Source organism: Rhinatrema bivittatum, chromosome 4 (assembly GCF_901001135.1).
Source record: "Rhinatrema bivittatum chromosome 4, aRhiBiv1.1, whole genome shotgun sequence".
NCBI lineage: Eukaryota > Metazoa > Chordata > Amphibia > Gymnophiona > Rhinatrematidae > Rhinatrema > Rhinatrema bivittatum.
In genome coordinates, this window is record NC_042618.1 from 429,302,785 (window position 1) to 429,326,271 (window position 23,487).

General features: G+C 44.9%; 1 long non-coding RNA gene across 1 annotated transcript in view; it reads right to left on the reverse strand.

The window, feature by feature from the left end:
* The window catches only part of LOC115089568, a 61,331-nt gene that overhangs the window by 36,764 nt on the left and 1,080 nt on the right, over positions 1-23,487 (reverse strand). The gene's annotated exons all lie outside the window — the stretch shown is intronic.

Genomic DNA, 23,487 nt, shown 5'->3' on the forward strand with positions numbered 1-23,487 from the left:
TGCATTAGTGGTAAATTACTGTCTTTTCATAAGGAAGGCTATTGTGCCTGGTATGATGACATTTTACTGAGATGTCATCAGAACTAGAATATCTTTTTTGTATGGCGAGTTGTACAGGGTAATGCCCTAGATCTGCTCTGCACTCATTGCTGGGGGTGGAGGGGATTCCTGTGGATGCAGAGTGCATGTTTACATTTAGCCCCGTGATGGTCACATGTTCAGTGTGTCACGCATGTGAGAACCATCTGTTAGGTGTGTTCCGGCCAAAAAAAGGTTGAGAACCATTGCTCTAACCTGTAGGGATCCACGGTGTTTATCCCATGCCTTTTTAATTAGTTTACTGTTTTTGTCCTCACCACCTCTTCCGGAAGGGCATTCTAGGCATCCACCACCCTCTCCGTGAATAAGTAGTTCCTGATGCTGGACGTGAGTCGTCCCCCCTGAAGTTTCATATCGTGACCCCTAGTTCCACTGTTTCCTTTCCAATGGAAAAAGTTTGAAGTTTGTGCATCATTAAAACCTTTCAGGTATCTGAACTCTGTATCATATCTCCTCTGAACGTTCTCTCATCCAGGGTATACATATTTAGATTCTTCAGCCTCTCCCCACCATTTTGGTCACCTTTCTCTGGACCGCCTCCTTCCTATCTCTATCCCTTTTGAGATACGATCTCCAGAACTAAACACAGTACTCCAGATGAGGCCTCAACAAGGAACAGAACAAGGGCAATTTCACCTCTTTTTTCTTACTGGTTATTCCTCTCACTATGCAGCCCAGCATTCTTCTGGCTTTAGCTATCGAATTGTCACATTGCTTCACCATCTTCAGATCACCAGACACTGTCACCCCAAGGTCCCTCTCCCAGTCCGTGCGCATTAGTCTTTCACCCACATCGCATACAGCTCTTTTGGATTACTGCACCCCAGATGTATGACTCTGCACTTCTTGGCATTCAATCCCAGCTGTCAAGTTTTTGACCACTCTTTAAGCCTTCTTGAATCACTTTTTATTCTCTCTTCTCCTTCACGTGTGTCCACTCTGTTGCAGATTTTAGTATCATCCACAAAAAGACAAATGATACCTTCTATCCCTTTCACAATGTGGCTCACAAATATATTGAACAAAAATTGTCCCAAAACTGATCCCTGTGGCACTCCACTTACCAAAGAGAACTGGGAGAATGCTTGCCTTGGCCATGGGGGCATTGGGGAGAACTTGGAGGGTGCTAAGCTTTAACTTGGAAAGGGGACAAGTGCTGGGTGTTGCGGTCCCGGGCCGTGCCCCGGTCCCTCCACCTACCTCGGGGACGGCCTGGGCCGTTTCGAGGCCTCTTCGGGCCTGCAGGACTTCCAGCACGTCTCTCGCTCCTCAGGAGAGACGCTGACGATCCGCCGCGGCTAGCCCCACCCCCTAGATGCGCGCGCACGAGGAGGAGTCCCTCTTAAAGGGGCCAGCGCGGGAAAACTTTAGCCATGCCTTGGATGACGTCAGACGCCATCAGGATATTTAAACCCTGCATCTGGACTCCTTCTGTGCCTTGCAACGAGGTTCACTCAGCCCCTGAGTCTCTGGTTGCAGCGTTGATCTTGGATCGTCTCGTCTGTCTTCTGGCTTCTGACCCGGCTTCGTCTCCCGACTCGTCTTCAGCTTCCGCTCCTGGTTTTGGTATTGACTTCTGACTTCTGGCTTCCGACCCAGCTCCGTCCTACGACTGTCTTCAGCTTCCATCCCTGGCTTTGGTTTTGGATCTCTGACTTCTGGCTTCTGACCCGGCTTTGCTCCTGGACTCCGACTTTGGCTCCTTCCACCACCTCAGGTATCCGGTACTCACTGGCCCAGAGGATTCTCCTAAGTCCCAGCGGCTCAGGCTCTCACGGGCTCCTCCCGGGGGAGCCGCAGGCTTCCGAGGGTAAAGAACTCTTCCAGCCTCCTGGGCCCAATCATCCTCTTCGTCCACCTCTCTGGACCCTGGCTGGATCCTTGGTTGCAAGCCGAGCCGCACATTTTACTTTCAGAAATTAGCGCCTACCCAAAAGGTAGGCGCTAATTTCTTTGGGCACCGGGAAAGTACACAAAAAAGCAGTAAAAACTGCTTTTCTGTGCACCCTCCGACTTAATATCATGGCTCAATTTTGCTGGCATCGGTTCTCGAGCCCGCTGACAGCCACAGGTTCAGAAACCGGATGCCGGCAAAATTGAGCATCCGGTTTTCAACCCGGGAGCCACGGGCGGATTTTAAATTTTTATTTTTTTTTATTTTTAACTTTTGGGACCTCCGACTTAATATCACCATGATATTAAGTCAGAGGGTGCACAGAAAAGCAGTTTTTACTGCTTTTCTGTGCACTTCCCCGGCACAGGCAGAAATTAACACCTACCTTTGGGTAGGCACTAATTTCTTAAAGAAAAGCGTGTGGCTTAGTTGCACATTTTACTTACTATACCGCGCAAGAATGACTAATAGGGTCATCAACATGCATTTGCATGTTGCGGGCACTATTAATCTCGGGGGGGTTGGACGCGCGTTTTCGACGCGCTATTACCGCTTACTGAATAAGGGGTAAAGCTAGCACGTTGAAAACACGCGTCCAAATGTGGGTTAACAGTGTGCTCCACTGAGCGCACTGTATTGTATCGGCCTGTCAGTGAGGGAGAAGGGAAGGACCCAGAGGGCAATGCTGCAGAGATCTGTGAAGCCACTGGGAACTGAGGGCTGTGCTATGTCCCGCCTCCTCTCCCCATCCCATCCAATCACACTGCAGGAAAGGAGGCAAGCGGGCGGGGACACAGTGTAGCTCTCTGCTCTGTCTTTCCCTGTAACCAGGAAGCTGTAGGAAAGAGGAGCCTTTTGCAAAAAACGGATTTTCAGTATCCGGTCAGTACTTCTCACCGGATACTGTACAGCACAGCCAAAAACCTGGCTGTCTGGTACAAAACCGGGCAGTTGGCAACCCTAGTCTTATCCCCAGGATGAGTGAAACAGGGAGAGCTTGTACCCAGCACTAGATGTGACTTACTTTCAGGCCAATACAGAACGGTGCGCCCAGCTGAGCGCACCGTTTAGACCTCATTTGGCTGCATGTTTTTGACACGCTATTATTACCCCTTATACTGTAAGGGAATAGCGCATGGAAAACGCGCGGCCAACCCCCCTGAAACTAATAGTGCTCATCTCATGCAAATGCATGTTGTTGAGCCTATTAGTTAGTGACCCGCAATACAGAAAGTAAAATGTGCGGCCAAGCTGCACATTTTACTCTCAGAGATAGATAGCACCAGGCAAGTGTACAGAAAAGCAGAAAAAACTGCTTTTCTGTACTCCCTCCGACTTAATATCATAGCGATATAAAGTTGGAGGCCCCAAAAATTAAAAAAAAAAAAATCCCTGCGGCCCGCGGGTTGGAAAACGGACACTCAACTTTGCTGGTGTCCGTTTTCCGAACCCGTCCCTACAAGAGAGGCTGCTAGAGGGGCAGGAGACTTAACATAACACAAACAAAGCTTTTCCCCTGGGAGTTACGATAATGTGGCACATTGGGGGTTCTGTTGATGTTAGTTTGTCATCTGGAGGTTTTGTATTGTGCTAAAAAAAAAAAAAGGATTTTGTTGGTTGTGACTTGTGAGGGCCAAGGTATAATCCTCATTAGATTAATAATATATAGGATAAAACTTAGCATTCCTTGTTTTTTGGAAAAAAGAAATCACTGCTTCTGTTTTCAGTGACAAGAGACATGTACTGGAAAAAAGTAAAATCCATCTTGTCTTGCAATTTATTGGTACAAAGTTATTGTGAGGTATCTCGTTCTGCCTAGCGGTACTGGCCAGCCTAATAGAGGTCCCTCCCTGTGTGCTTCTCCTTTCAAGAGGATCCCTCCTCATTACCTTTCCACCAGTCTTTTCAAATTTCGTTGCATAGGATTTTCCATGGTTCATTAACCAGCTGGAGGATGGGATTTATTTTTTTTTATGTGGACCCTTACAGGGTGACCAACCCAGGGGCTTGGTGAAGTCAGCCTTCACCCCTACTAGCGCAAGGGATCCCCTTTTCGCACTGCTAGCCTCCTCACTGTGAGCACAGGGACACTTTCACCCCATAGGCTGTTCACCACAGTCGTGTCAGTTAACTTTTTTTTTTTGGGTTTATATTAATGTGACTTTCTGTAACCTTCAGCATTACTACAGGAAGGAGGGCGCTGGGGGGCGGGGCAGGTAGCAAGGAGACAGCACAAATGCATTGGCTCCCGGCGCCAGAGAACCCTCGGTATGCCCTGAATGTGTGCGGATATCTATTACATATGATTGAAGTAGGGGATGCAATCTGGTACCCGAGCTCTGACAGCTCCTGCTCCTGCCTGTCCTGTGAAGTTTTGGATGCCTGCTGAGTACTTGGTGGGAGGTATCTCATTAAGCTTCTGATCACAAGAGAGGGAAAGTGGTTACGTTTCCGCCCTCTCTGGAAAGCTATGGTTTTAGCTAATTATCCCACTGCAAGAACTGGTGTTCTTTCTTTCTCCATGCAGAGAGTGTCTCTCATTCTGAGGGATGTGAAAGGGAAAATGCCATGCAGTTCTCCTGGAATTGCCTTTCCGTGGGGTCCCAGCCCTGCGCTCTCCTGCCGAGTCTGCCTGGCCCTCTGCTTTATAGTCTGCCAGCGCTGCCGAGTCTCTTGCTGGAATTACCTTCTATTTCAGATTTAGAGTTTAATTAAACAATTGTACTCTGCTCTCCTTAAGAGGAATGCAGAAAAATTGAATGGAAATGCGTGTTTGTTTCTGTAAAATGTTTATACTCCCAGTAGCAATCGTTATCGAAAATAAGGAAATTAGAAACATATACCAGAGAAATAAAAATGTGGCAAAGCTTTTTTTTTTTTTTTTTTTACAGGAGAGCTGTGTGCTGCTTTGCAGATCATCGCCGGGACCTTCTAACGAAGCAAATGTTTGCTATTCAGATTATTGCCCACAGTTATTTTATCTGATTATCGCTGAGGGGGCTCTGATTCTTCCCACTCTCGGTGGGGGGTGGGGACGGGGGTGCTGCAGCCGTCTTATCAAACAGCAAAGGTTGAGCTGCTCTTGATGGGTTATATTCTTTGTGAATAAGACGGGTTGCTGGAGGGCGGACGTGAAGCCTTTGGAGCTGCCTCGTCTGTTTTTCTTCTGGCACTGGTGGTGGGTTGCTGTAAGTATTTGTCAGACTGGAGAGAAGGGATCAGGAATAAAGGCCCCATCAGACTTTAGTCATACAAGTTAAATAAAGGACTCTGTAATCTCGCAGTTATTACCGGATTAATAAAGCATGGGATGGGGAAATTCTCACCGGGATTGGCCATCCCGGACCTACAGTGCTCTGGGGACACCACAGGGTTCTTCAATGTTGCTTTTTGGATAACTGCTGAAACCTTTACTTATCTTCTCTGGCCCTAAACTCTTCCTCATGAATTCCTTTCATCGGACAAGTCAGTCACACCTCCACCACCCAGTCCCAACTGGCTCTTTCCACCTTGCTGTGCCATATGCATGGAGTGGATTCCCCCAATTGGTGCCTCATTCTCCCTTTCTGGCCATATTCAAGTCCAATCTAAAATCTCATCTTTTTAAGGCTGCTTTTAAATCCTAATCACATGTCTGCAATAAATATACTTCCCATGAACTGTTTGTCTTGACTGGACTGTAAGCTCCATGGAGCAGGGACCGTCTCTTCTGTGTATCTGTACAGCACTGCATATGCCTAGTAGTGCTTTAGACGTGATAAATAGTAGTAATTGTAGTAGTTGACCTTAACCAATGGCAAGGCAGTTTTGACAATGATTGATGACATCACAATGAAATGTATTGTCTCAGTTATTATTGAACAAGGAGAGAAGCATCAGGCAGCAGTAGGTTGGTGGCTAAATATGATGAAGGTTTCCTTACAAAAACCCCAAATCAAGTCTCAGTCGATTAGAGCTGTAGCCAGGCACTGTGGCACCTATGGCCAAATGAAAAACTGCGCTTCACCCATTACACAACACATAACACCCACAAGTTGGGAGACTGTTAAATGTTTGTACAGCAATGCTCACGGCCGGTGCAAAGGTATAAGGCGCCTTAGGAAAACCTTACAGCCTTGCACCCCCACCCCATCACACCCAATTAAAAATTATGCATTTATAATAACATATTTTACATGAAAAAGGACATTCAAAGCACAGTCTTCTGAGGTAAAAACATCACAATATGTATATTATATTTACATACACTGCTGAGGTGCCAAACAGAAACCCTGCAAAAAAGCAAGAGATACTTGGAACCCATATGATAGTAAGCCTATTGTAATGCACCTTGGGCATGAGCATGACCCTCAGAGAGCCACAAGAATACAGAATTACAGTGCAATAAACTTTATATATCAAAACACTAACTGCCAGCATTCAAACAGCAACCACTCTACCTATGAAAGTTAATACTGCAAATATTACACCAGGCCAAAAACAGTAATACACCCCCAATAAGGAAAACAGAACAAGCCAAGCTGCTATAGATTCCTACATAGAAACTACACAATAATGGAAAACCTCACTTCAGTCACACATGCAAAACACAGACAGACCCTCAAATGCAGAATAAAGAGACCATAAAGTATAAATAGAAATGTACAGACAAAAACTGAACTGGAAATTGCAAGAAGCCAAATTCAATTTGCATTGCAACAATGGAAAAAACAGAAGTATTACCATTCCTCATAAAACAATAAAATTAGTAAAACCATACCAATAAAAAGAATAATTCAAAACTAATGAATAGAATAACATTCAATAATTTAAAACTCATAAACATTTTCCAAACACCAATAAAATATTTCAAAACAGGCACATCAAATAACACCAAGCAATTAAAACTAATAAAGATTTTTAAAAATCCCGTTATCCCTACCTGGGAACTTTTGATTTCCAGATGCCCTGAAATTGTCATGGATTAGCAGGCAGAGAGGACGTGGGATTGTTGTGCACACACATGCTCCTTCTCATACACACATTCTCATATGCTCGCTCTCTCCCACACACATACACATATGATTCCTCTCTCTCTCACACATACACACATGCTTTCTCTCTCCTCTCCCACACACATACCAACATACTCTCTCTCCCACACACATACACACAAGCTCTCTCACACATGCTCTCTCACATACATGCCAATATGTTAAATCAGAGGTCCTAGGCAAATTTACATGCTATACTGTATTTTTATTTTGTACAATCTGTTTACAACAATGTTTCAAACACAAAATTTTTACACATATGGATCACCTTGCCATATATCACCTATTGTAATCCCATTATACTCTAACATATGGACTAATTCTATTCTGAACTATCTCTAGTCCGGAATTTGTTATTTCTCTTTTCTTTAACTTAACTTTATCTCTTTTCTTCCAGCTACCTAAGCTTCCAAGTTCACGGTCCTCGTTTAATGTAACTTTGTCTCTTCCTTTACCTAATTATTTTTATCCCTGTTCGATGTAAACCGTCCTGATATGGTATTTAACCATGAAGGTCGGTATAGAAAAATGTTAAATAAATAAATAAATAAATAAATTATATTAACCTAAAATCCCATATTATATCCCCCATCCATACCTTACCCTCCAATCATTCCTTTCATATCATTCACACATACTTACATAAAAGCATATCCATACTAAAACATACTTTGCAAAGTACAACCACAGTTGTCTCAATTTAACTAAATCTACTTGTAACGTAATCTATTTTTATACTGTGATGCTGTTTTTTTCCTTTAGTACATTTATCATTGTATCTATCAAGCGATTTGGGTATACTTTAAGGATCAATGACTCCTAATTATGAAATTATTGTGTCCTGTTCTATAGCTGTTATTTATCCAATGTACCTTACATGATACAACAATAATATTCACAGGCACTCTAATAGTGCTATTATATCTTACTGTCCTCCATGCTATCTCCATGCTATCCTCGTTTCACCCTGACTCTCAGGGCTTCCTCAGGGACATCAATCTCTCATATTCTCAAATGTACATCAACTTGTTGCCCAATTTTAAAGCTAACACAGTTCTGATTGCAAATTGAGGTCCAATGTGTTATAGCAATGTCTGCAATATAATAAACACAACTGTATTATCAACATGATTTCAAAATGTCAATAAACATTTAACTTATACAAAACTCTTAAATAATATTAACCACCAACATCATTATATGTATATAGTACTGGGTTTAGAGATTATTATGCATTCCTTTGCAGGATGATGTACATTTGAGAATATGAGAGATTGATGTCCCTGAGGAAGCCCTGAGAGTCAGGGTGAAACGAGGCTCTCGTTGGACAGCATGAGGATAACATGGAGGACAGTATGATATAATAGCACTATTAGAGTGCCTGTGAATATTATTGTTGTATCATGTAAGGTACATTGGATAAATAACAGCTATAGAGCAGGACACAATATTTTCATAATTAGGAGACATTGATCCTTGAAGTATACCTGAATTGCCTGATACAATGATAAATGTACTAAAGGAAACAGCATCACAGTATAAAAATAGATTACGTTACAAGTAGATTTAGTTAAATTGAGACAACTGTGGTTGTACTTTGCAAAGTATGTTTTGGTATGGATATGGTTTTATGTAAGTATGTGTGAATGGTATGAATGGAATGATTGGAGGGTAAGGTATGCATGGGGGATATAATATGGGATTTTAGGTTAATATAATGGGATTACAATAGGTGATATATGGCAAGGTGATCCATATGTGTAAAAAATTGTGTGTTTGAAACATTGTTGTAAACAGATTGTACAAAATAAAAATACAGTATGGCATGTAAATTTGCCTAGGACCTCTGATTTAACATATTGGTTTTCTGAGTTTTCAGAGGATATGCATGTTATGTTCACCGTATGAGGTTACCTCTCACATACATGCACACATGCTCTCTCTTCCATACACCTGCTGTCTCTTCCACACATAGACACACATGCAGTCTCTCTCCCACACACATACACCCACATGCTCTCTCTCCCACACATATACATATATACTCTCTCTCTCAAATATACAATGTTCTTTCTCACCCCCCTCTCCTCCCCCCCTTGGAGCAGCAGGCAGCAACATTTTCCTTCTTTAGCCCCCATGGTCAAGGGAACGACTTCCAGCCCTAGAGGCCGACTCAACTCTGACCTTGGACTCCATCCAGCAAAGCAGGGCAGGGCACGTTCTTCCTCCTCCTCTGAAGCAGCGTGACCTCACTGAAATCAACAGCATGGTCAGCAGGGCTTTAGTAAGTGGAAAAGCAGCAGGGCCGCCCTATTTTTCCACTTACTAAGGCCCTGCTGCTGACCATGCTGTTGATTTCAGTGAGGTTGTGCTGCTTTTTCTCTTACTGAGGCCCTGCCGGCCACATTGCTTTTGCTGGCAGATGGCAGCACTCTGGCACCCTTCGGTAATGGTGCCTCTGGCCATTGCCAAATTGTCCATAGGGATGCTGGGGCTCTGCAGTCGATGATAATTCATCATTAGCTCATCTGTGTTAGCTCTGAGTCTCCAAGATCACCTTTGAATGAAATGCAGTCCTCGGCCTCTTTCTGAATTTTATTACAGTTACAGTGAGTAATTGGATCACGTGTAAAATCAAAGATGAGATTTTGAGCTATGAGCCGAGAATGGTCCCTTCTTGGCCCTTTGGCTGAGATTGATTGCTGGTGAAGCCCTGCCACCTGACCCCCATTGGGGACACAATTAGGTTATGACCATTGAAAAACCAGGAGGATTATAGCTCCCCACCCCCCAGAAAAACAAAACAGCAATCACCTTTTCACAAGTTAAATGATCAGGGTTTGCTAGGCAAGTAGTGAAATTCTCTGACTGAATTTATTCCATATTTGATGGTTTTATTATGAATGTGATTGTTACCCACCTAGACTGGTAGATAGCACAGGCTACACATTTTTAAAAATATATGTTGGTTTTATATTCAAAAAAGATAACCAAAATGTTTCAGAAGCAGGCTGAGGTGGAGGAGGATAGGAACAGAAACGGGTTTCAGTCTTCACAACATGCAGAAGAGCCTCCGAAGCAGGACAAGGAACAGGCCCGGTTTTTCTTGTTACCTCATTGCATAAGAATGAAGCGATTCACCCAGGATCATAGAGAGAGCGAGTCCATGACAGAGCTGGGATTAGAACTGAGGGGCAGGGAGGTGATGGCACATTAAAATCCGGGAATTCTGGCCTCCCAGTCCCACGGTCCGACTTTCTCACTGTTTATGTTTACCATTAACGTGCAAGCCCTGCCACATATATATTTGCTTATCTTGCCAGTGGCTGCTGGGGACAGTGCCTATCTAGAGACGTGCTTCCTCAGACCTGGGGTGTTTTAGTGTGATAGCTAATTGGCACATGACTCTGTGAGAGGTTTATCACAGTCAGAAAGGAGCAGAGGTAAGAGGGATTTAGCAGCCAGAGATATGGGCTGATTCTCAGAGCTCCAGAAACCTGCCGACTCTCTCATGGCTGACTGATTCCTATCCACCACTGCTCTCCTATGTGTTATTATAAAGGGGTAAACTCAGCCCTGGCAGGATTAGGATACTTTCAGCTGAATCTAGCCAGATAAGACCCTAGTAAGCAGCTTACTGAAAATTTAGCCAGCTAACCGATCCCCCTCTCCCCCCCCCCCAAAGACTTGCTTTTCACCCTCCCTTCCTCCCACCCTCCTTGATCCTTAGCCAATCCCCTTGCCCCAAACACTGAGGTTATTTAAGCATCTGGGTGTGGAGAAAGGAGGAAGGATGATCAGTAGGTCCAGAGTGAGAAAAGCTGAGGACTGGGGCTGCTGGGAGCGAGGGAGAGAGGATGAACAGCGGGTCCCAGCTGGGTTATTTTGGCATCAGGGCTTGGAGGGAGAAGGAAGCATGATTGTGGGTTCAGGCAGGAGGTCATCTTATCTTCACTGGGCTGCCAGGGTGGAAGGTAGGTGATTGCAGGGCCGGATGGGAGTTCTTTGGCTTCTGGGGTTGTAAGGGATGGCGATAGTAGTTGAGGCTGTGGGGATTTTGACACAGCCAGATAACTTTAGGCCAGTTATTCTTGTGACTTTCCTAGCTGGCTAATCCCGCCCTTGGAACACCTACAATGTGAGTGGATAAAATAATAGCCACTTAGTGAACTAGGTCTGTCAAGCTCTGCATTCTGTCTCCAGGTCACCTAAAAGAACCCAGCAGGTCCTAATGGGGCAATATGGCAAACTCTGTCTACCTGACTGTTGTTACTTGACCTGTTCTTCGGGAACTGGTTCGGATCTTTGCTGTAGTCCAAATACTTAGGGTCTGGAATAGAAAGACCATGATCTAGACAGCAGCAGTGAGAAATGAGACTTACTAGGAGATTGCCTTCTGCTTTCTTAAGAGAGCATGTCAGGAATTCCTCCCACAATCCGGTGACAAATACATCTTGGTTTTGGAGAAGTATAAAGTTTCACATCGTGGATTTGTTTAGAAGTACCTGGACATGATCTGATTAATTTACCTGAGAACTGGGCCTAGCCGATAATGGAAGTGGAAAAATCTGGGGTGCCCTTGGATTTCCGTGATGTTTCTAGTAAAGAAGCACTAGAGCGAGAGCCACAAACAGGTCTGATTTTCAGGATATCCACAATGAATGTGCATGAGATAGATTTGCATACAATGGAGGGGGGTGCATGCAGATCTGTCTCATGCATATTCACTGCGGATATCCTGAAAACCTGGCCTGTTTGTGGCTTTTGGGGACCAGAGTTGGCCACCCCTGCTCTACAGTATTGGTTATCTTGCAATACCTGGGCACGGTGCTGTTTCAGAGGATAGGAACAGAAACGGGTTTCAGTCTTCACAACATGCAGAATATGTACATTGCTCATTGATGGCCGTGATGGAACATCACGTATAGGAACATCTTTTCAAATCCATTCTATAGAAATAGTTCTTTGCAATTTTTTTCTAAAATCTCAGCCTAGGTTTGTTCTTATCAGATGACTCAACACTCTTGAATGTACCTGACCTCTTTATAATTTAGTAATGCACCTTTGGCATGTCTGCAGAATAAAGCATTGGAAGCTTACAGTGCTGGTAAAGCTGATGACTTTCCTGGTGGTGATGTAGCATCGCTCCCTACTTTTCCTACCGTGTCTGCCTAGTAGCACTGGCACAGTCCTGCTTTCCGGGGGGATCTGGAAGTGCTCGGAGCCTGGGGGTGATATACACTCACCCTTTCTCCTATCCCTGTCACAGACTGGCTGCTTTGCTACAGCTGAAACATCCACTGTGCCGCCCCTGTCAGATTCCTGCAGATCTGTGAATTCTGCTACACACCTTGTCACTAACAATTTTAAATGGATGTCGTGCACTCACTGAATATTAATGAGTAGATTAACTTGGAAAGCGTCTTACTGGGACAAACCTACAGGAGCCACTGAGGCCCATTAATTTCTTGTTGATTAGAAATCTGAAAATGACAGTTTCTTTTTTAGCATTAATTAAAATAGACACACGGCAGTGAGGCGATCCTTGGACTTTTCTTCATAAGTTCCTGGAGACGTGGTGAAGAGAGCTCAAACTACAAATAAGATTTTCTGAAATGAGGCACGAGGATGCGGGAGTACGTGGAGTGTTCTCGCAGGCTGCAGTAAACTTGGTACCCCTTGGCTTCAGTTCAGGGGGATTATGGATGGCGACACCTTGTTCCAGAAAGGCATGTTGTACATTTCTAGATACATCCATTTTCCCAATGAGGATTTTTCTCTCCTTGTCTGGTACCAGTTCTGGCCCGATGTGCTTATTCAGGATCGGGACTGGGTGTGTATGCAGCAGGGACCTTCATGCCTCCAGGAGAAACTGTGAGACAGAAGTGAATCCAAGCTCCTCTGGGCAAGCATGCAAGGGTTCTTCAGTTGGGAAACTGAAATATATATACAGTTAGGTGGTTCTGTACAGGTGATTGTGCCAGAACATAGCCAGCACAACAAGCGAGGAGAAAGACAGAGACAGATTCACTAGTACAGGTTACTTCCAGGGTTGCCAGGTAGTCCTCAGGTCTGGTGCCACCGGATGTGCAAACCGTGCAATTGCATGGGGTAGCACACCCAGTGGGGTGGCGTCGGGAGCAGGGAGAGGCTCGTGTTGCTGCCAGTGGACCCGATCCCACTGGTGGCGGAAACTTTTCGGGGCCGTGGTGCAGCTCATCCCACCATGGCCTGAAGAAAAATTCATGTCCAGGTGCCCCTCCTCCTTCCTGCCTATGCAGCCCTGGAAGAAAAATATTGCTGGAGCTGTGTGGGCAGGAAGAAGAGAAGCATCGGCCGCATGCAGAGGAGCAGTAGAGATTGCAGCAGAGCCGCCGCGTATCCCACCTCACAGTGGCCCGAGAAGATCAGGGCCACCGCAGAGCCCATCCTGAGGCGACCCGCAAAGAGGAGGCTAAGAGGTGAAGTCTTGTATAGTGTGTATGTGTGTGTGTATGAGAGTGAAGTGAGAGATTGTGTATGAGAGTGAGTTGAGAGACTGTGTATGGGAGTGAGAGCCTGTATGAACGGAGAGACAGAATGTGAGAGCCTCTGTGTGTGTGTGTGTGTGTGTGTTTGTGTGTCTGAGACAGCATGTGAGAGTGAGAGCCTGTGTGTTTGTGTGAGTCAGCAAGTGAGAGTGAGAGAGCCTGTGTGTGTGTGTGAGAGACAGCATGTGAAAGAGAGTCAGTGTGAATTCATGTATGAGAGAGAGCATTTGAGAGTGAGAGCTGTGTGTGTGAGATAGCATGTGAGTGAGAGCCTGTGTATACATATATGTGAGAGAGAGAGAGACAGCATATTTGGATGAGAGCCTGAGTGAGTGTGTGTGTGTGAGAGAGAGAGAGATAGTATTGAGAATGAGAGTCTGATTGTGTGTTTGAGGGAAGAAAAGAAGACGACTGCTAGATAGAGAAGAAACAGAGAAAAAGAGCCCCTGTGAAAGGAATTGACAAAAGACCAAGAAAGGGAAGATGGGGAAAAAAGCCTGTGACCAACCAATTAGAAAACTAAGATCAGACAGCAAAGGTAAAAAAAACCACCACATTTTTTAATTTTTAGTGATTGGCATATGTTAGCTTTGGGAATGTGCAAGAGTACCACTTTCTATATGCCAGTCTCGCGATGTACGAGATCAGCATGGAGGAACAGGAAGCCCTGCAAATTTTTAATACTGCGGTGCCTGCAAAGAAGAGGCAGCAGAATGGGCTTCACTGCCAGTAGCAGCAATCGGCGCCTCCCCAATAGCCACGCGACAGCAGTGAAAGCAGCAGCAGAGGAACGAGAGAGGCTCCGAGGTTGCTGGCAAAAGAAAAGGGGGGGGGGGGGGGTGCCTTCAGAGTGTGCATGTGTATGAATGGGAACTGTGTGTGTGAGAATGGGTGCAGTGGGTGGATTCCAACCTGCCAGCAGCTGAAATGAAGATGATGGCCTGATGCTGCAGGTAGATCCCAACCACAGAAAAGCTGGAGACGCCTGCAGGTTTGTCTGAGAGACAGTGTATGTGTGTATATAAGAAAGAGTGGAGAAAGTTTGTGCAACCCACTTCCACTAATCCATGACAATCTCGGGATCACTGGCAATCAAAGTGCCCAGGTATGGAGAGTGTGAATTTTTAAAATCCTTTTTAGTTTTATTTTTCAGGTGTTATTTACTGTGTCTGCTGTTTTGAAATATTTTATTGGTGTTTGGGACATTTAAAAAATCTTGAATATGAGTTTTTAATTATTTGATCTTTTATTCATCAGCTTTTTTTGAAATATTATTAGTATGTTTTTAGTATTAGGATTATGTATTTATTTTATTTCTTGATTTTATTGTTTGATGTTTGAGGAATGGTGATGGTTCTGCTTTTTTCATTGTTGCACTGCATAGAGTGTCTGGTTTCTTCCGGTTTCCAGTTCAATTTTTGTCTGCATGTTTGTATTTCTACTTTATGGCTGCTCTATTCTGTATTTGGTGAGGGTCTGTTTATGTCCTGCATGTGTGACTGAGGTGAGGCTTTCTCACAATAGGAAGTGTATTAATGTTTTAAGGCTTTCAGAGGGTCAAGTATACACCCAACACACATCACAATAAGCCTAATACCTTATGGGTTCCAAATGTCTTTTTTGCAGGGATTTCTGGTTGGCATTGGCATCACAGCAGTGCATGTAAATATAATGTAAGTGATATTTTTACATCAGAATACTGTACTTTGATATTTTTCATGTAAAATATAAATGCATAACTCTTAACTGAGTGTGTGGAATGGGGTGGGGGGCGTTGTGCAAGGCTATAGGGGGTCGCCTGAGGCACCTAATACCCTTGCACCAGCCTTGGGTTTGGAGTGGGGGGGGTACATTTTTAAAGTTTGTATCACTGAAGGGAACTGGGCATTTTTTTGGTGGTCCCGGGACAAAGAATGAATGCATGGCTGGGGGGGGAGTGGGGACAGCACAGTAATTGTTCACACAGGGCAACGAAAAGCTAGCACAAGCCCAAAACAAAAACAAGTGAGATTAAAACTACATTTATTAGAATGTATTTATATTCACCCATTCCCCTCCCCGCCCTCTCCAAGCACATCTCTGGCTCCCTCACACTCATTCCCCCTCCAAGCACATCTCTGGCCCCCTCACACTCATTCCCTCTCCAAGCACATCTCTGGCCCTCTCACCCTCATTCCCCCTCCAAGCACATCTCTGGCTCCCTCACACTCATTCCCCCTCCAAGCACATCTCTGGTCCTCTCACCCTCATTCCCCCTCCAAGCACATCTCTGGCCCCCTCACACTCATTCCCCCTCCAAGCACATCTCTGGCCCTCTCACCCTCATTCCCCCTCCAAGCACATCTCTGGCCCCCTCACCCTCATTCCCCCTCCAAGCACATCTCTGGCCCTCTCACCCTCATTCCCCCTCCAAGCACATCTCTGGCCCCCTCACCCTCATTCCCCCTCCAAGCACATCTCTGGCCCCCTCACCCTCATTCCCCCTCCAAGCACATCTCTGGCCCCCTCACACTCATTCCCCCTCCAAGCACATCTCTGGCCCCCTCACCCTCATTCCCCCTCCAAGCACATCTCTGGCCCTCTCACCCTCAATCCCCCTCCAAGCACATCTCTGGCCCCCTCACCCTCATTCCCCCTCCAAGCACATCTCTGGCCCCCTCACCCTCATTCCCCCCTCCAAGCACATCTCTGGCCCCCTCACACTCATTTCCCCCTCCCCAACCTCTCCAAGCACATCTCTGGTCCCCTCACCCTCATTCCCCCTCCAAGCACATCTCTGGCCCCCTCACCCTCATTCCTCCTCCAAGCACATCTCTGGCCCCCTCACACTCATTTCCCCCTCCCCACCCTCTCCAAGCACATCTCTGGCCCCCTCATCCTCATTCCCCCTCCAAGCACATCTCTGGCCCCCTCACCCTCATTCCCCCACCAAGCACATCTCTGGCCCCCTCACCCTCATTCCCCCTCCAAGCACATCTCTGGCCCCCGCACCCTCATTTTCCCCTCCCCACCCTCTCCAAGCACATATCTGGCCCCCTCACACTCATTCTCCCTCCAAGCACATCTCTGGCCCCCTCACCCTCATTCCCCCTCCAAGCACATCTCTGGCCCCCTCACCCTCATTTCCACCTCCCCACCCTCTCCAAACACATCTCTGGCCCCCTCATCCTCATTCCCCCTCCAAGCACATCTCTGGCCCCCTCACCCTCATTTCCCCCTCCCCACCCTCTCCAAGCACATCTCTGGCCCCCTCACACTCATTCCCCCTCCAAGTACATCTCTGGCCCCATCACACTATTTTCTCACCCTTAAGGTACCTATTCTCTTTGACTGTTGCCAGCTGAGTGCTTCACTCCAGCGTTCAACCCTGCGATGCTGCATAAAAGCTTCTTCCCCTCTCAAAAGTTCAGAAAATTGTGGTGCAAGTCAACCAGAGTACTGCGCCGTACTCTCACTGACTTGCTCACCTGATGCTGCTGGGAATCCTGCCTGAGTGCCTGGACTGTCAATTGGCTGCCCCATTGCCCTGAGACTGTTTATTATATGCCTGAATGAAAAGTGGGTGGGCCATGGCCCACCCAGGCACACCCGTAGTTACGCCACTGCTATGGACAGGCCTCATAAGAACTTAAGAACATAAGAATATGCCATACTGGGTCAGACCAAGGGTCCATCAAGCCCAGCATCCTGTTTCCAACAGTTGCCAATGGAGGCTATAAGAACTGGCAAGTACCAAAAAACTAAGTTACCAATGTTACCATTGCTAATAATAGCGGTGGTTATTATATAAGTCAACTTAATTAATAGCAGGTAATGGACTTCTCCTCCAAGAACTTATCCAATCCTTTTTTAAACACAGCTATATTAACTACACTAACCACATCCTCTAGCAACAAATTCCAGAGTTTAATTGTGCATCAGCAGCAGCAGCCAATCCCAGGAACAGCAGGGCACAAGTCTCGCCTACCAAACCCAAAAAAGCATGCGATTTGGAGGGGAAAAAAAGCCCAGTTATAAGCAACCTGTAAATGCAAATGCAAAAAAAAAGCAAATTACTATAAAAATAAACCCAAACGTGTGGGAAATAAGCGAGGTTGGCAAAACTGGTTACTTCCTATCTAGATGTCCCACTCCTCCCTTACTTCCTATCTAGAAACCCACTCCTCCCACACACTGTCAGGTGACATGGATGAAAGGCAGGTGGGGGGGGGGGGGAACACAGTGGTGTTAACCCCTTACTATCTGAGCTGGAGGATGACCATTACTTTCAAATAATGTAATGTGGAACTTGTACCTACTTTCTCTTCAAAGTCGGAGTATCTGAAAGGGGGTGGGATGCGTGGGTGATTACATGCAATCCTCCTGTTTGTCCTGTGATACCTTACATGCCAAATAGTGGCAAAATAATGACATCTTTGCCTCCATGTTGTTGAAATCAAAGGAAAAGTCTGTTTCTGTCGGTGTCTGCTGATGGTCCATGTTTCAATATTCTTTTTCCTGTGATTTTTTTTTTTTTTTAACTATGCTAGTGAAAAAAAACATAAAACTATTTTCACCAAAACTTTTATGATTTCTGGTCTACAATCATAAGAACATAAGATATGCCATACTGGGTCAGACCGAGGGTCCACCAAGCCCAGTATTCTGTCTCCAACAGTGGCCAATCCAAGTCACAAGTACCTGTGACTTGGATTGGCCACTGCTACTGATGCCAGCAACAAGCAGTAGCTATTCCCTATTGATTAATAGCAGGTTATGGACTTCTCCTCCAGGAACTTACCCAAACTTTTTTTTTAAACCCATCTACATTAAATGTGCATTGAGTGAAAAAGAATTTTCTCTAATTTGTTTTAAATGAGCTACTTGCTAACTTCATGGAGTGCCCCCTAGTCCTTGTATTATCTGAAAGAGTAAATAACCATTTCACATTTTTCCATTCAAGACCTTTCACAATTTTGTAGACCTCTATCATACCCCCACTAAGTCGTCTCTTCTCCAAGCTGAACAGCCCTAACCTCTTTAGCCTTTCCTCATAGGGGAGCTGTTCCATCCCCTTTATCATTTTGGTCATCCTTCTCTGTACTTTCTCCAGTGCAACTATATTGTTTTTGAGATGTGGTGACCAGAACTGCACAAAGAATTCAAGGTGCGATCTCACCATTGAGCGATACAGAGGCATTATGATATCCTCTGTTTTGCCATTCCTTTCCTAATAATTCCCAACATTCTGGTTGCTTTTTTGACTGCCACAGCACATTGAGCTTATGATTTCAATATGTATTATCCACTATGATGCCCAGATTTATTTTCCTGGGTGGTTAACTCCTAAAATGGAACCTAACATCGTGTAGCTATCCTTCTCGCTATTTGGTCTGCCTCACCCGCACTCTCATCGTCTTTCTTCTCTTGCATTCTTCTGTATTTCTTCTTATGTTTTCGTTTGCCTGTCCCGCCCTCCTTCCTCCTCCTGGGGATGCTTTTGATACGATATCCAGCATTGGAGCATCCTGAAACCTTTCTGGGCAAATCAGACTCTGCCACAGCCTGCGCATTAAATCTGGTAAGAACATCTTCCATGCACGCATAGAACCCAGCTGGAATTAGGCATCCCTGGTATCATTTGTGCAGGCGCAGAAGAGGTTAAGGCTGCACTATAAGAATGATGTAAAATGGTTTGGGTAGCCCATGCAGACACTGTGACAGTGGCTATTACTCACTGTCAGCCGGGTCCCTGCAAGCACTTTATTAACTTGCCTTTGGAGACTTGGTAATGGGGTTAATTATTTTGGTTCTTTTATTTACAAATATCTCTGTCATCTGTCTGCGGCAGTACTAGCGGCAGCCTGTGCCTATCAGATCCAGGATGATTATGGAAAATATTCCTGTACTTTGTTGAAGTTGTTTAAGGGTAAGAGCAGTGTCTAATAGCCTACAGAGGCTTTGTTTTGCAGTTGTTTGCTATGTGCCTGTCAGCAATTACAGGCTTTGGCCATGTGTGGCTGCTATGTGCCTTCTTGGTAAAATCCCTATGTATATATTGGTTAAAATTGTCTACTGCAGAGTGAAAGAACCCTTCAGAGCTCAGGATGTGTCTCCCTCTGAGTGATGAGACACAACCTTAGTAGCATCAGCCAGAGGAAAGAAGACCTGCAAGCGGCATATTCCACATTCAGTGAGAACAAAAACCATCATTCAAACCACAGACAGACACAAAGTTTGAGCAAGCATTAATGTATTATTCACAGATGTGTTCTTTTTAGCTATGGTGCTGTAATATCCCCTGGTGGCCACAAGGCTTTTTCAGTAAAGGGATTTTGATAAGGATGTTTTGCTGCATGGTTTCACATCAAGGGCTAGCAGATGGCTTCAGACGGACTGAGCCAGACCAGGTTTTCCTGCTTTAATATTTTATGGACTTTTGGCACTAGTATTTATTATTTATTTTTATTTATTTAATAACTTTTATATACCGACGAACGTTGGGAACATCTCGCTGGTTTACATATAACAGAACTTAGCAACAGGCTTTACAATTATTGCATAATTAAATAAGGAACATTAAGAACATACAAATAACAGATTATTAATTATTATTATTATTATTTGTATAGCACATACCAGATCTATGCAGCGCTGGACAGACACTTAGAAAAAACAGTCCCCACTGCAGAGTTTATAATTTAATCAAGACAGACTGACAAGGCACACAACAAAAATTAATGCAAGATTTTGAGTTAAGAGAGCAAGGCCATGACTGAGGAGGTTTAAAGTAAGAGGTCATAGGTTGGGTTAAATTGAGAATTATCATCAAATATGATCTTGGGGAAGACATTTAAAGGAGAATTCTGGTTAAGTACAGTGCTACTGATCATCCTATTCTTATTTAGTGTGAATAGGCATAGAATATCTACCTCAATCTGCTATAAAACGGGTCCATTCTAAAGGTCTTCCTTAGCTATGGAGGCAGATTAGGGTCAAAAAGGAGCTTTCAACTACTCCTCCAATTGTGGAAAACACTTGCAAACATTAGGAAGGAACTAAACCAGGTGGGTTGTAGGTGGGATTATTTGAGGGAGGGGAACCTTTAATTGAGTAAAGCAGTAAGTAGAAGTGCACGTAGACATTTTTTTTTTAAAATTCTGTGTTTTTGTTGGTTTTTTTCATTTTATTTTTTCTTTCTTTTTTTTACTTTAAATGAAAAAAATGAAAGGAAAAATAAAATTAACCAAAAAAACCAGTAGGAAATAATAATAATTTAAAAAACCTATCCAGGCTGACTCTCTGATCACCCTCTTTCTCCCCTCCCCCAAAGCCTCTTGCCTTATTTTTCTTTTTCTTCACAGGGCATGAGTGATCCTCAGTCGCTGCTGCTGCCCTGCTGGAAACATGCTTAGAAACAGCACAAGGAGACCAAGACCAATGCTATAGTAAATTTCTTCCAGACAAATTGGTGCTGACCTGGGTCTGAGCCTGTCTGGTGCCATCAACAATGGCCCTCGCCACAGTCTGCTGGTGCCATTTCTAAACGTACCCCTGGCAAGGCAGGAGCGACTGGGGATCACTCCTGGTAGGAGGGTTCGGTGGGGGAATCAGTTGGGGAGGACCAAGAGGGTTTTCTTATGGTCAGCAATGACAAAATGAACAAAATGTGTTTCTTTTTTTCATGAATTGAAATGAAATTGGGATATTTCAATAAAATTTCCAGTTTGTGTCAAGCATGTGCACATCCCTAGTGGTAAGGAATGACTAATTTAACTAATTGATGAATCATCCAAAAATTAAATCTTTGCTGAATATAGGGGTATGTGAGTGAAAGAACACAACAGGAATATAGTAGAACAGACTAAATTTGTGTTTTCTTAGGAGATTTTTTAAGTACTCCAGCACTTGAGAAAGCCAAACCTTATATTTCAGTGCAAATGAAGTACCAAAATATCCACTCTCTCAAAAAACAATCAGAGAAAATATTTAAAAACAAACACGGGAGCCACCAAAACTCTGAGAGGTCAAAAGTGAGCTGTGGTCAGGCAAGCAAACGTTGCAGTAATATCGAATAGAACAGGCAAGCTTCTGAATATCCCCATTTGGTAACTTGGGCGATAGTGGTTTGGAAACAGCCAGAAGGAATAAGGAGGCAGAATCTGGCTGTTTCCTTTTATGCAATTTATTTACAGTGAATAAACGAAGTGCAAAGCAAAACAAACAAATGATGCAGCTCATCTTAAAGTTCAGGTAACACGGAGCTATCACCCATAGCAAGTTTTAGCATAGGCTGGCTTCTTGTCTGCTCTCTAGGACCTCCCTAACCCTTCTGGGCCCTCTCTTAATATAGGCTGAAGGGATCCTTCCTGCTGGGTTGGGAATTAAGGAGGACTGGGCATGGGCAGATAGCCTTGGCTGCTCCCTTAAGGTGGTCTGAGCGCGTTTCCTGTAGACTCCCTCATATACCTTCCCTCTCAGCTCAGCCTTGCCAAGATGAGTGCCTGCCTGTACCAGGACACCTCTCTGGACAGGAAATCTGCTTTGGCATTCTCCCTTCCTGCCTTATGTCGGATCTTGTAGTTGAAGGGCTGTAGAGCTAGGAACCATCTCATCACTCTCGTATTAGACTCCTTGTTTCTATTTATCCAAAGAGCAGTTGGTGATCCGTTATTAGCATGAACTGCTATCCCAGCAGGCAGTAGCACCAGGTGTCTAAGGCTCACTTGACTGCAAAGGCCTCCTTCTTGACTGTTGAGTAACATCTCTCCTGAGGCATCAGCTTCTGGCTAATGTATGCCACAGGATGTTCTTGACCATCCTTCTCTTGGACTAAGAATGCTTCCAAACCTACTTCTGCGGCATCAGTCTGTACTGTGAAGGGTTCGGTGAAGTCCAGACTTATCAGTAGGGATGTGAATCGGACTTCTGATGATTGAAAATATTGTACGATATTTTCAAAATCGTCAGAAATTGGGGGCTCCCCGAAACCGATAGGAAAACCCCACAAAATTGTTCGTGGGGGTTCTCTTATCGTTTTGGGGGAGGGCGGGAAAACGGCACACAAAAATAACCCTTAAACCCACCCTGACCCTTTAAAATTAATCCCTTATCTTCCTCCACCCTCCTGACCCCCCAAAAAACATTTTACAGGTACCTGGTGGTCCAGTGGGGGTCCCGGGAGCGATCTCCCGCTCCCGGGCCGTCGGCTGCCACTAATCAAAATGGCGCCGATGGCCCTTTGCCCTTACCATGTGACAGGGTATCCGTGCCATTGGCCGGTCCCTGTCACATGGAGGGAGTACTGGATGGCCGGCGCCATCTTTAAAAATTTGCATGTTATGGAGGCAGTGCATGCAAATTTTCTCTCATGCATATTCATTGAGGATATCCCAAAAACCCGACTGGCTGGTGGCCCACCAGGACAGGTTTGGGGACCACTGCACTAGGCTATTCCTCCTCCCATGGATGCATGCCAGGGTCATGACTGTCATATTCAATCTATACCTGCTTCATTAATTCTTTTTGAATGAGCATTTTTACACTTACAGAGTCCAAAATGCCTGGGTAGGAACATCAACTAGCTCAACCACAAAAGTAGAGAATCCCCAGCTAGGGAGATCCATGAAATTACAAATATGTGGGGCCACAGCATTAACATCCATTGGATCACCTTCTCTATGGGGACAGTCCCATGCAAAATGGCCTCTTTCCTTGTAGCTGAAACATGGCGGTCCTGTGGGGTTTTGCGGTTAAGGAGAAAAGTCCAGCATGTCTGGCTCCACCAGCTGTTGGGATCTCCTGTCCTTAGGACTTCGGTGTCCTCTTCCTGGGTTGGGTAGTCTCCCTTGAGCCCATTGTGTTTCAGAGATGGTCTGAGCTTGGTAATAAGCCTCTGCCATTTCCAACACAGTCTCTAGCTTAAGATTCAGGTGTCTGCATACCCACTGCT